We start from the raw sequence: 14,662 nt of genomic DNA, 5'->3' as shown, positions 1-14,662 counted from the left end.
TCATAGTCCACGGGGACTCCTGTCTGATCTCGTCTGTCAACCTGTCCATCACCATTGCAAATAAGAAAGGGCTCAGAGCTGATCCTTGATGTAATCCCACCTCCACCTTAAACGCATCCGTCACTCCCACCGCAGACCTCACCGCTGTCACACTACCCTCGTATATATGCTGTACCACTCTTACATACTTCTCTGACACTCCCAACTTCCTCATACAATACCACAACTCCTCTCTAGGCACCCTGTCATTTGCTTTCTCTAAATCCACAAAGACACAATGCAACTCCTTCTGACTTTCTCTGTACTTCAAAAACAAAGTTAACAACAAACCAAATAAAGGCAAAGAAGGAAAAAAACATGCTGAGTCCCAAATAAATGTAGTAAGCACTTTTGTTTACTCAAAATCAGCAAACTTCTTCAGACAATACTTATGAATTAACACATAACTTAAATAAACAAAATAAATGACATCACAAACAATTAATATGAAGATACACTTCCACTTAAAGGGCTATTCCTAGTTAATTAAAAATACATATAAAATATCCTAAGAAAATACTATACACATAGAAAATGAATGTGTATACAAAATATAAATATATTCAAATAAATACAAATTATTATCTATTAAGGGCCCTCATTCTTAAAATATTTTTAATAGAAACAAAATCATTAAGGCCTGGGGGAATCTGAGCATTCAGCCTCAGTTGCCAAATTAATTCTATCTCATCTAACTTCAAAGAAACTGGTCCACCCCTAACATTGTCATCAATTTTTTCAATGACAAGAAAGACAAATCCTCTGTATTTCTCCATAAACACTCTCAGAGCAAACATCGCATCTGTAGTGCTCTTTCCTGGCATGAAACCTTACTGCTGATCACTAATCATCACCTCCCTTCTTAACCTAGCTTCCAGTACTCTTTCCCATAACTTCACGCTGTGCCTGATCAGTTTAATCCCTCTGTAGTTACTACAGCTCAGCACATCACCCTTATTCTTAAAAATCGGTATATTCCATCAAGGAATGACTAATCAGAGAGTGCAAAGACACCCATAAAATAGTTCATTAACCAGATGCCATGGCTATATATACATATGTGACAATGTAGGGTTTCCATAATCTAAATAACACCATACAATGACAGCAGAATAGCGCACTTTCTATACAGAGATGAAACACATACATTTTTAGGTATACAACATGATACCTCAGAGGAGACTCATTATGCATAATAAGGAACTCTGCCATAAGGGATATGCCTGTGCATTGGCAGTGGCAAGGATAGAGTAACAAGTCTGGTGGTGTCTACAACAGGCTTTCACATGTTAGGACACTATACTTTTGCAAATAATGCAATCAATGGAACTTGAGGTAGTGTTTTCTCATTGTCTATGTGTTACTGGAAAACTTCAAAATGCTATGTGTGTAAGTCTTTATTTGTTATTTAGGTTCATAGGTTGGTACTAGGCTATCAGCCCTAGGGCCTATACAAGCCTAGCCATAACAATTCCCTGGCTATTTCTTCCCACACTATTTACTTCCAAACAAGTATTTGTACTAAATTAGTGCTGGCTGCTCAGAGACCTAAAGCATTCTATTCATTGATTTCTAAGTAATCAATAGTGTCTGCTGGATGGGCATTATAGGGGAATAACAGACTGCCCAGGGGTATTGTAAGATCTGACAGGCAGATGGTCTCCTTACCACATGAAGGTCCATTATTGCCCTATGACATCCACCCTGTGTTGCATTATTGGGCATAGAAAATGGTTGATATAATAAATGAGTAGATCTAGAAAAGCAGTTTCATCCTCGGAAACGTATAAGCAGGACTACTGCTCAGCAAATCAGACCTTCTCAGGATGTTAAGTAGCCCCAGTAATGTAGCTCAAGTGGACAAACTGAGAACCAGGGCAAAATTGAATTAAGAGAGAACCACAGGGTAACATTTATTCAGTAAGCTAAAAATATGCACAAAGTTTCAAGCTACGAAAGTACGTCTTCATATACAAAAAGGTTGCTGCAATATAAGTTTCAGTATTAGGCAGATGACAAGACCAGCCAATCATTAGACTACAACAGTGCTGTAAAGCAGTATATAGTTAAAACAGCAGGACTAGTAAACTAATTCATTTAACATTTGAATGTTTGATTTTTATCTGTGGTTTAATAATGACAGCTGCATTTAATTCTAAATATTTATCAGCTGTTAAAAGCAAATCTGAACATGCACATTTTTCTAAGGCATTAGAAAAACCATAACACCTGATAATATTCATGTGTTTATGTTCAGATCTGATAAGAAGGTCATGGGATTTGCTAGAGGTGGTGATATCACACATTTTAATGAATATCTTGAAGATTTCAGATTTCTTAGTTAACTTATTCAAGTTTCTGACTCAGACTTTGCTGTTCTTTTACTAAGTTGCTCCCCTATCCCATAATGTACCACCCTACTCTGTCTATCTAGATTAGAAGTTAGCTGCACTAAAGAAAAAATAACCTTATCCACAGTGTCAAAAGATTGACAGCGTCATTGCTTAGAATGGATTTCCTCTTACGTATCTCTCATTACAGTAAATACTTAACTTTCATAGCTGAAAAAAGGTTCATCCTTGATAATTTAAAGGGCTGAGTCCCAAGCTCCCCTTACTGAGTGACCCTAGAAAAGAGAATGCAATTGATAACAGTCACCCAATATGAAGATCTTGACCTGGAATTGAGATCCAATTTACAATGTTTATATAACGTGTTAAGACACAGCCATGTAACTGCTGTACAGATAGTATCAACTTTGTTTCTGAAAAAGGCTACTGAGGTGGCTAATGCTGGGATAGAATAACTTCTAATAACTTAAGGCAATGGACTATCATTCTAAAGGTTAAAAAAATTTAATGCAGACAGCCATCTAGCAAAGGTAAGCTTAGATACTCTGTGTGTGTGTGACAAAAGAAGATACTGACAGCACAGCAAGCTGTAAATTTGTAAATAATTATATATCATTTGTGAATATCAAACTGATTCATGCAAGAGGCTAGTGCTACAAATGTATTAGAACTGCATGTCATGTGTATATCAAACTGATTTGTACAAATGTTTGTGTAGAAAAGGTATTTGTAAAGTGCTTGTGTTTGAAATGTATGCACAGTCTTCCATACTGGAGAGAACAGAAATGTACATGCACTGTTGTAACAGTTTGAATGGAGATGTTTTAACAGAGGAAACTGGGGGGTTAACCTCAGTCCAGCAAACTTTAGAAAAATATCTGAAATTAAATCACTTTGTAGGCTAGGCCACAAAGACACTGTCTCACAGGTTTCAAGGGAGCCAGAGACAGAAAGTCTTTACTAGGAAGCTTTCTGTATTAACTTTGGGGTGAACTAATTGCTACTCAAAGAAGAGTGCAAGTTTTTAATTGTTTTACAACCTCCAGAAGCTCGACACATTTATGCAAAGCCCTTGTGTGTGTTTTTTACAAGTAGGTGCTAAGTCCTGCCGACTTCCAGCAATGGAGGGTTTGCATGGGAACTAGAAGCTAGATGACCAGAAACTATGTCATTCTGCAAGCTATCTCAGAAGTGATATTTTTAGATATTGTTTTGAGAAGTCTCTTAGAAAGAGACTGAGCATTCTGTATTCTGTCTTGAGCCTGACAACAAGAAGGACTACTCACCACATCATCTGCCTTGCTCTATTAAGTAAGTTATTAGGGTATAGTAATTCTCTTGGATTCAGTCAGGAATATAGTGAAGCTTAGTTTAGATATTGTTTTTCTTTATTTGTCTGAGCCTATTCTAAATTTGATTTTAAATGTTTCCTGTGATTTGAACTCTGATGTCACTGTGAATATATATTTAGTATTGTCTTGTTATTTTATTATTTATTATTAAATATATTTAAACCTTTCATTGTGGCTGACCTTTGTAGAGATATTTAAGTTTTGAGAGTGCTTGCATATTTATTTTGTGACACTGTGTGGCCACTCCAGTAGCCTTGCTCTTGGTCACACTACCATTTGTATTAATATTAATTTCACTCAGTATATTGGGTACCCTTGGAAGAGCCTTAAGGTAGCTAGCTAGGGGTTCTGGTAGCAGTAGTAACTATCTTTTAGTCTGTGTAAAAAGAGGTCAGTGGCAGTGGTAACTACCTTATGGTCTGGGTAAAAAGGGGGCATAGCTAGTAAACCTGTGCCAGCCTTTCCCAGGTGTGTATGTATATTTGCAAATCAAATCTCATAGGGCGTGTGTGTCAACTACTTGGGCAGGGATACAAAGCACCAGTTGGACAGAGATAGTGTTGGAGGACTTGGCATGAAAGCCAGGCTAAGGACTCAACTCTATAGCTGTGTCAGTGGGAAGACTTATTAGGGATCTAGAGAAATAGAAAAGAACTATCCCCAAACTGACTGTAGTCTCTGTGTGCTCTTAAGGGAAATTGCACTTGATGCAGAGAGCTGCATCTGGAAATACAGTGTGTATACCTGTTATCCTTCCAGTGAACATCCCCCACAGGTGCCAGTGGTGAGGATTGAGGCTCCTTGATTACTGATCCAGTGGTGGGTCATCACAGTGTGTCTCAGAGATTTGGATGTAAAAGAAATAAAAAATCTGGGCATCTTTACATTTGGACTTAGCTGTGTTAAGATAATGGGCCGGATTGACGAAACCTCCGTGTAAGACTTAATATGTCTTACTCGGAGGCTGCAGTTGTACGGTATGACGTCAGCATGCCATGCATATTCATGAGGGCATGCTGAATCATACCCTAGGCTAACACGATCCATGTAGGAAAGTAGGGGGCGTGTCTGAATGCCGAGTACTGCAAAGGGACACGCCCCCAGAAGAGTCAGAGGCCTGAAAGTAAACACCCACAAGCGAGTCCTTAGAAATGTCAAGGAACACAACACCACACATCCCCACAGACTAAACCCTACTGAAAATGTGTAAAACGTAAAATTCAAAAATGTTTGCCCGCATTTGCGCTCATTTGCAGGTATGCCCTTCGCTCAGCCACAGTTAGCAGACATTGAAAAGCATATAAGATCTACATATGCAAATTAAGCCAAGTAGCAATAGCGTAGTGGTAGAGACGTTGGCCAAAGAGGAGGTAGTCATGGTTTGAGCCCCCACAACATCATTCACCATTTTTATTTAAATAAGTATGAAACAATCCCCTGACATATATATATATATATATATATATATATATATATATATATATATATATATATAAAACTATAATTTAAGTAAAATGTAATGAAATGGGCCATGTATTTGTGAAGAAATCCTTCAGAATAATTTATAAAAAAAGGATTATAATTGCCCATTGCTGAGTAACGCTTTAGCAAGCTGAATATCAGTGCCCGTAGGTGAGCAGCGCTTTAACAAGCTGCATATGAGTGCCCGTAGGTGAGTAGCACTTTAACAAGCTGCATATGAGTGCCCATAGGTGAGCAGCGCTTTAACAAGCTGCATATGAGTGCCCGTAGCTCAGCAGCGCTTCACCGAGCGTAATATGAGTGCTCATAGCTAAATAATGCATTACCCAGCATAAGCCGTTTGCACGGAGCCACACAGCGTGCCAACATGCTTACTGGCGGGCAACATTGAGCAAGCTGTATCAAAGCCGCCTTTACAAAGACACACCTCCTAGCCTGTCTAGACAGTAGTAAAATAAAAAAGGCAATGCCAAGGGTCGAACCCGGGATACTGTGCACCATAGTCAAAGTACTGAACCATTAAGCCATGACAGTTGTACTGAGAAATACAGTATTAGCATATATATAGGAATGAATGAAAATAGAACCATGACAAAGCAGGTTTGCTTTAAGCTGATAAATATCCAAAATGGCCAATCAGAGATAAGTGCGGGAAAACCGGCATATATAAGCCCCATATATACACACCATAACTGATTGTGGTACCCATTTGCAGTCAGGATGGCAGATGCAGGAGAGGAAAATCACTTTAGAGCACAAAGGTGGGGTGTTGAGGAGTCAAAATATATGGTTTGGCTCCTAGTCCATGATCATGAAGCACAACTCATGCAGGGCCAGGTTCAATGGGGAGCGTATAAGGCAGAGGCGTGGAACCGGTTGGCACATGATCTCACCAGTGCCACAGGCATTCCGAGGACTGGTGAACAGGTCCGTCACCACCATGCAGACCTGAAGCGATGTAAGGAGGACCAACTGAACCATTGGATCCAGGAGGCCCGCCAAATGCCCAATGCCCCACTACTGAGTAAGTATCCATGTAATTACGTATATAAGAAATGCTATCCTAGCCTATAGTATGGAGAGGTATGTTCCAATATTCCTTCATTTATATTACAGCTGCAGGTGTCCGTTCCGTGAATCAGCGAGCCTATGCTGATAGGCTGCTGAGGTTGCGCCACCAGGCAGATTAGTAATTATTTAGCTGGTATTGTTATAGAATATAAGTGAGACAGATTGTAAAAGAGTTCATTGTTGTAACCCAGTAATAAAGGTGAAATAAGCCTAGAATAAAGATTCTGCTAGTATTGTAAGATTAGATAAGTGATGCAGCCTGGAAAAGAGTGTATTGCAATCCAGTAATAAAGATTAAACAAGTCTCAAATAGAGTTTCCACCTGTATTGTAATATCAGATAACTGCTTCAGACTGAAAATGAGTGGTAATCAATCAATAAAGGATAGACAAGTGTTGAATACATCCTTGTAAATTCTACCATATGAAATAAGTGAGTCAGCTGGAAAGGATTGTTGTAACCCAGTAATACATGTTAATAAAGCCTAGAATTAAGTACCATCCTGAAATGTAAATATACAATAAGTGAGAGAGTGTGAGAAAGAGAGTTTGAAGCTACCAAGAAAGCTGTAATAAGTCTGGAATAAAGGTATACTGCATTCACTATATAATGGAACGAATGAGACAGCCACAACCAAAGAGTGAAATGTTTTTAATAAAGTACAGAACCTGGACTGTGTCCATCCCACAATTTGGATATGTTGCTGTACCCTTGCATTATGGAGATAGTATGGTTGTAAGAAATGCTGAACATCCACAGTTGTCTAGACCCATATAAATCAAATGTAGCAGGATGTTGTACCTGAACACAGCCAGATATGAACATATATGAATAAAAATGGAATGTATATTAATGTAGCAGTAACATCCCCATCACCAACATTCCTAAGGTTTCATACAGGAAACTGTACTAATACATGTAGGGGATATATATCTGCATCTACTAGGAATGTACAGTATATGTATAGGTAGTGTAAGTTGTTAATGTAATATTTCTCCACCCTACCCTAGTTTCACAAATTATGCTATTCCACACCAAACTGGGTATGTGTATTCACAATTAATTCCCATGGACATTTGTCCTGTTGGTTCATACATATCTGCATTTACGTTGATGCATGTGCCCTGTTCACATATCCAAACCTGATGGCCTGTTGCCACCAATCAACCCTGCATGCTGTTGGAATGTGCACTGTTGTTCTAAATATGCATGTGTTATGCTTGCTGCTCAATGTTCAGAATTCATGGGTGTTTGGTTAATGGGAATACTGATGCATGCTGTTACAACTAATTTTGAATGGTGTTGTTTGTTACTAACCCAAAATGCCATAAAATACTGCTAAACATAGGACAACAGGGAAGGCGGGTTCCAGCAGATCCACCTCTCCCACCTCAGCTGGCGAGTGCACCTGGCACCAGTACCCAGGCCGGGACCACCTCCTCCAGTGGCCCTGTGCCACCTTCGGGTGGAAGTGCTGCAGGGGATGGGGCTCGTCCCCCCTCTGCAAGTGTGGTCGGAGGAAAGCCTCCAGTCACCCTCCATAGGGTCCGGTCTGTGGTGCGTAGTGAGATCAGGCGTTCTGTGACTGATCCCCTACGCCAGCTCGAGGCGAGAGTGGCGCATCTCACGGGTGTGCCTGCCCATCCTATCCAGCCCCCAGCACAGCCCCGGCCTGGGCTGTGAAGGCGCAGTGGTAACTGCCCATAGGTGGGGATCTCAGTTCCACTGTTGCCATCTGTGGGCTCATGGACTCGCGATATCCAAACATCCGTCCCCGTCAATTGTGTTCCCCCCCACATGTGTCATACTCTGCCCCTGTATGCATCTTGTTTGTCTTGTCTGTTAACCTCCCCAACCTACCTCTCCAAATATACCTACTTCCTGTACCTCACAGTCCACTCTCACCTGAAAAAAAAATAAAAAAAGAGCACTCTGTTCCCACAAAAAAATTACGCCCCATACATAGCTGCCCAATTCGCACACATGTCCACTGGACATGTAAACTGATAATTCTAATTGGCAGTACAACATGTTTTGTTGTCCTCACCCCTCTCTCAGGGGTAGAAGGTTTCAAATTTCGCACCAAATTTCAAACATATGCACAGCTGTTGCTGATATAGAAATGGGCAGCTATAGACCTTCCCTACACCCATCCTGCACATACTGAGCTGGTTTCCCTACTGTCTTTCCCTCTTTCTGCCCCCTTTTTCACCACTTTCCTATTTCCCCATTTTCTTTTCTTTAAAAGAAATTAGCGCGGGTGTTAGCGGGAGTAAGCACGTTTAAGCAGTAGTCAGCAGGTGTGAGCTTGTGTGCGCTTACCTAAGCGTAGATAAGCGTAGCTAAGCGCCACGCAAACTCACGCAAACCCGCTTACAACTGCTTAAAAGTGCCTTAGTCACTCTGTATGACAAGGCCTGTAGTCTGCTCATCAGCAAAATAAAATACCCCTGTCAGTTTCGAATCCCAGACCTTGGAAACACTACTCTGCATGAATTACCACTGAGCCATAGCAGATATACAATAACTTGGTGCTGAAAGAAATATATCATGAAATCCAAGGAGTGAATGTGAAGAGAAAATAGGAAGGCCATTACACAAAGCTTGTTCTGTGTATCTTTACTGGCAATTCTTGTGGAATTGCATTACATTAGTGTGAGAAGAGAAACAGCCATGCTACTAGGTAATAATGTTACAGTAGTACCTTGCAAACCCCACACAGTATCAGAGCAGGATAAACACCACCATATTTGAATAGGTAAGAGGCCAGACCTCCCAACTGTGACTGATTTACAGGGATGTCCCTGATTTGCAAACAACTGTTACCTGTGCCCCACTGACTCCCTGTGAAATGTACTAACAGTAGGCAGAAAGGTGGGGAATCCCACGTAATGGTAACTGTCAATAAGTTAAAGTAGACACTACTTGCATGTCAGAAATGGTGTAGTAATACATATGCTCAAAATACCCCACAGTCACAACTGCAGAATATCTGAAATATATCACGGGTGTATCCCACTGATATGTACCTTTCCTCGAGGCTGGTCAAATATATACCTGAGAGTATCTGAGGCCTGCAAGTGTCAGAAACACACAGGCATATCAGCCTGTCTGCTGTTACATACTCTGCGAATAGCTGTAGAATTACTTCCACAAGCATGCCCTTATGTAGGAGTACAACACAGAAATATCAAAGGGTGTAGCCATCTAACATACTAATGACAGTATAGCAGTTCACAAGCACTGCATGTGCCTGACATTCATAATTGTTAGTACAATATACTTAGTTGTCCTCACCCCTCTCTCAGGGGTGGAAGGTTTCAAATGTCACAGCAAATGTCAAACATATGTACAGCTATTGCAGTTAAAGAAATGTGTAGCTATTGACCTTCCCTACACCCAGCCTGCACATCCCTAGCTGGTGTCCCCACTGACTTCCTGCTTCCTGCTTACAACTGTTTAAAAGTGCCTTATTCACTCTGTATGACAAGGCCCTAGTACTGCTCAGCAGCAAAATAAAATACCCCTGTAAGTGTCAAACCCCAAACCTTGGGCTCACCAGACTGCATGAAGTGCCACCAAGCCACAGCAAACATATAAGAACTTAGTGCTGAAAGAAATATATCATGCATTACAAGGAGTGAATGTAAATGGAAAATAGGAAAGTCATAGCAACACATTCCAGTAAAGACAAATATCAGGCATTCAAGGAGTGAATGTAAAGGGAAAATACAAAAGCCATAGCAACACATTGCAAGAACTACTGTTGTATGCCAGTTAATCCTCAAATCCCACAAGTAAGTACATACTCCCATGTAAACAGTGTTAGCATTAGCAGGTGTGAGTTAACATACACACTGAGAAGAGTGAACTGGAAGAAGCAACAGTCAGGTTTCAGTACAACATGCATTTCAGTGGCTACAACACAGCGTTAGATATGAGAGATATACCAACCTTCTGACTCACACCACAGTGTCCACAGCAAACCAACATGGTCCCCACCTTGCAAAACTGAAAGGCCTATGCCTACCTAACCTATCATTTTATAGCAGTGTCCTGAAATCACAGTGAGAACTGCAATTACCACACAGCAGGCTGCATGCAATTACTAAATGCTGGCCACCAATTGGTGCAGAGGCCATCACATGCACATGTGCAGATACCTACAAAAGCAGCCTGTACTGCCAGTCCACACATGCAATAATATAATTGCAGCAACTGGTGGGAGAGAGAGAGAGAGAGAGAGAGAGAGAGAGAGATAGAGATAGATATAGATAGAGTCAGAGACAAAAAAAAAAAAAAAGCAAGCCAGCAAAAAAGCCAGCAAGCAAGGCAGTAAGCAAGCCAGCAAGCAAGCCAGCAGAAAAAAGCTGTCAGTGACAAAGGTAATATAAACTACATAATCTAATAATCTACATACTGTGAACCCTCCATATGTGTTAGCAGTCTGTATCTATATGTATATGCAGATGTGCATAGGGCAAGGGACATACTGCAACTGTTAGTGAAGGCTGGACATACATATGTAGTTGAAGGTTGCTATGTGCACATATCAATGTAGGTTGTAGTGTGTGGCATTGAAAACAGCATGCAGTGCAGGTATATGTCATGTGGTGGTGAACTTCTGTGGGACTGAGCCAGTGAGGCCTGCTACAGCTATACGGCCTGAGGACAGCATAATGCATTATGCACAACACTGTGCAATATCATTACAGAATGGTATGTCTCACAACTGTTTCAGAAGTGATATTCCCACCATGAAAGGTGGGCAGTCTATGTGCCTACATGTGCATGTATATGTACAGCAATGGATGTTTAGAAGTGTGTGTATGTATATATATATATATATATATATATATATATATATATATATATATATACATACATATATATATATATATATATATACATATATCTATATATATATATATATATCTATATCTATATATATATATATATATATATATATATATATATATATATATATATATATATATATATATATATATATCTATATAGATAGATAGATAGATATAGATATATATATAAAGAGATAGTGAGAGAGGGGGACATGGGGGCAGATGTACTGCAACAGGTGCCTGGTACCCAAGGCATGGACTGAACACCAGTGTTGATACTGCAGTACCATACCCCATTCCATAACATGTTACCCACTAACTACCACATAGGTGGTTGCCCGCCTACCACTGGAGGTGTCAGAAGGTAACATGGGACACAGGTGTACAATAGCCTCCCCTTTGATATCTACAGTGGCACACTAGTCTTGTAATCCCCGTACATGGCACGTGTCATCACAAAAGGTGTGTCAGCTACTGAAATGTAGGTCAGTGTACCCCTCTACACCTCACAATGTCCTATGCAGTATGTACCTCCCATGAGAACTACAGCAAGTGGAAAGGCCACAGACTTACCTAGCAAAGACTTATAATGCCCTCAAACACATTCCCTATGCAGACTGACTCTCAAAACCACAGCTAGAGTGCCTTGCATACTTCCTACACAGAGGTTACCACTGCTGGACATACACAGTTCATAGATTCATAGGTTCATAGGTTCATAGGTTCATACTAGGCTATCTGCCCTAGGGCATTTATAAGCCTAGCCAGAGTGTGTGTGGCTTTCACCACCCCTTAGGATGAGAATACTATACCCATTAGTTTGCTGTGCCTCTGTCCAGCAGTGATACAGAGATGATTCCCGGGGTAAACCTACGATCTCCCATCCACTCGTCAAGATTTCTCTTGAACAGAGTCAGTGAGGGGCTCTGCCTCACATGGACTGGGATTCTGTTCCATAGTGTAGGAGTCTCTGGGTGATGAATCTGTCCCTCCAGCACGTCCTATTTATATCCGTGTTGAGGTTTAAGTCTCTTGCTCTCGTGGCTCTGGTGGATTTGGATTTTTTGAGGTGGAGCATGTCCATTAATTCCGGGTTGGACATGGCCTTGTATGTCAGGCACAGATCACCTCTGAGCAGACGGTATGTGACTGAATAGAGCTGGAGTTTCTTCAGTCGGGCATTGTATGACATATGTTTGAGCCCCTTTATCCTTTTGGTGAGGAACTTTTGGGGTCTTTCCAACTGCTGCAGGTGTCGGGTAAGGTACATTCCGAATGGGGTGTTGTACTCAATCATTGGTCTGATAAGTGAGTACAGGGGTACAATGACCTCTCCTGATCTGGATGTGAATCCCTTCATGATAAGGTGGGCAATGTAGAAGGTCTTCCTAACCACTTTGGCAATGTGAGTGTCAAAAGAGAGGTTACTGTCAACTTGGGTCCCCAGGTCCCTGATAACTTCTTCCGTGTTTAATGGATTACCACCTATGTGGTAATTAGGGGTTACCTTGTTTTTCCCAAAGGGTATGACTATACATTTTTTGGCATTTAGCTTAAGGCCATGGCTCTGGCACCAGTTATCCATTTCTATGAGACCTTTCTGGAGGATGACTGTGTCTGATGGAGTGTCAATTATGGTGCCCAGTTTGCAGTCATCTGCAAATTTTGTCAGCCACAATCCCCCTATGTTTGCCTGCACTTCAGAAAAATAAATGCCGAACAAGAGGGGCCCAGGACTGAGCCCTGTGGGACACCTCGTGACCGGCTTAGAGTCTGACATGGCACCAGCAACTCTAACCCTGTGTGTTCTGTCCTTGAGCCAGTTTGCAACCCATCTTGTGACATATGGGTTTACATCTAAGCTGGTGAGCTTTTCTATGATGCCCGAGTGGGGTATTGTGTCGAATGCTTTTGCTAGGTCAAGGTAGGCTGTGTGAACTGCCTTACCCTCATCAATGGCCTTAGTGACTGTTTCGAAAAAGTCGACCAAGTTCAAGAGGCAGGATCTGCCCTTGACAAAGCCAAATTGGGTAGGATCCAGTGTCTGTAGGTCCCCAATGTCTTTATTTATGAGTTCCATTATGATCCTCTCCATAGCTTTGCAGACAAGGCTCGTCAAGCTTATGGGGCGGTAATTTCCAAGGTCCGTAGAAGCGCTGAGTACATGTCTCTGGCCTCACACCAAGGATACCAACTACCATGACAGACACAAACTCACACTAAGCTATCACACCTTTACAGACCTTGCACACAATCAGTGTCACACTCATTCAATGTCACATACCAGTTGGCCAACCACCATGGCAACACCTCACAATCCGTCCAGCCTACATGACCTAGAGCCCTAATCCTTGTCACTGCACTAAACAGCACAGGCTGGAGGTACAGGTTTCTATACACAAATATGCCATACCCTGGAGTAAACCACCCAGCATTAACAAACAAGGCTCCTTATTAGTAGATGTCATACATACCCCTGATGAATGTTATGGAGATAGGTAATATGCCCTGTGTGTCACCTCTGTGTAACCGTTTCACAGGAGCAAGTAAAATCACATTACATGTGTCCCAAAGGGCAGGGAAGCATATGGCTAGGCTGCCCTAAGCCCAGGGCCAATAGCATAGTACCTACCTATGACACAATGGACACACACATGTACTCAGTGCAATACCAGCTATGTGACATTGAATGAGTGTGACACTGATTGTGTGCAAGGTCTGTAAAGGTGTGATAGCTTAGTGTGAGTTTGTGTCTGTCATGGTAGTTGGTATCCTTGGTGTGAGGCCAGAGAAAGATGTGTCAGTTATCGGGATGCAAACATAGTAGATTGGCATATGTTGTGCCATACTTCCCTGTGTACGACTGCAGTGTCCCATCGTAGGCAGAAGCAATACATGTATGCTCAGTAAGTGGTACTACTGTTGAATCCAGCTCACATATGAACTGTTGTACTACCTGATGTAGGCCTAAACACTACTGTATGGTGTATGTTCACATTCCCTGGTAACACTGTCTGGTGTGTTTCCTGTAGTCTGCACAGATTACATACCTCATGCATAGGTATCTGTAAGTAGGGGCACACAGTACTATAAGGTACACAGTTAATGTTCATCTGTGTTGTCATACATTTGTGTGTTGTATGTATGTGTAATGTGTGTGTAATGATGCCTGTACCATGGCCGCAATCACATGTGTGTTACAGGGTATGTGTGTGTACCTGGCAGCATGTATAATCTGTGACAGCAGTATGCTGGCTATAGTAACAACTGTGCACATATGTCAGGTAGGGGTATGGCATCAAAGACTAGGGTGGATTACCATTGAAACTGTAAATGTGCATTGCATTCATTGCACGGGATGACAATATTCTTCATCCATTAGCTTGATACATAGCCCCAGTGTGAGGTTGTGCATTGTATCCCACATAGTGTGCTAAGTGCTTGTGTATACTAGTTTGTTGTATGGAGTGTGGCAGGCACTGTCAAACAGTTGTGGGCTGAGCACTGA

This window comes from Protopterus annectens, chromosome 7.part0, assembly GCF_019279795.1.
Source record: "Protopterus annectens isolate FY-2018-M chromosome 7.part0, PAN1.0, whole genome shotgun sequence".
NCBI classification, from domain to species: Eukaryota; Metazoa; Chordata; order Ceratodontiformes; family Protopteridae; genus Protopterus; species Protopterus annectens.
The sequence above is the reverse complement of the archived record's forward strand: the minus strand, read 5'-3'. Positions refer to the sequence as shown.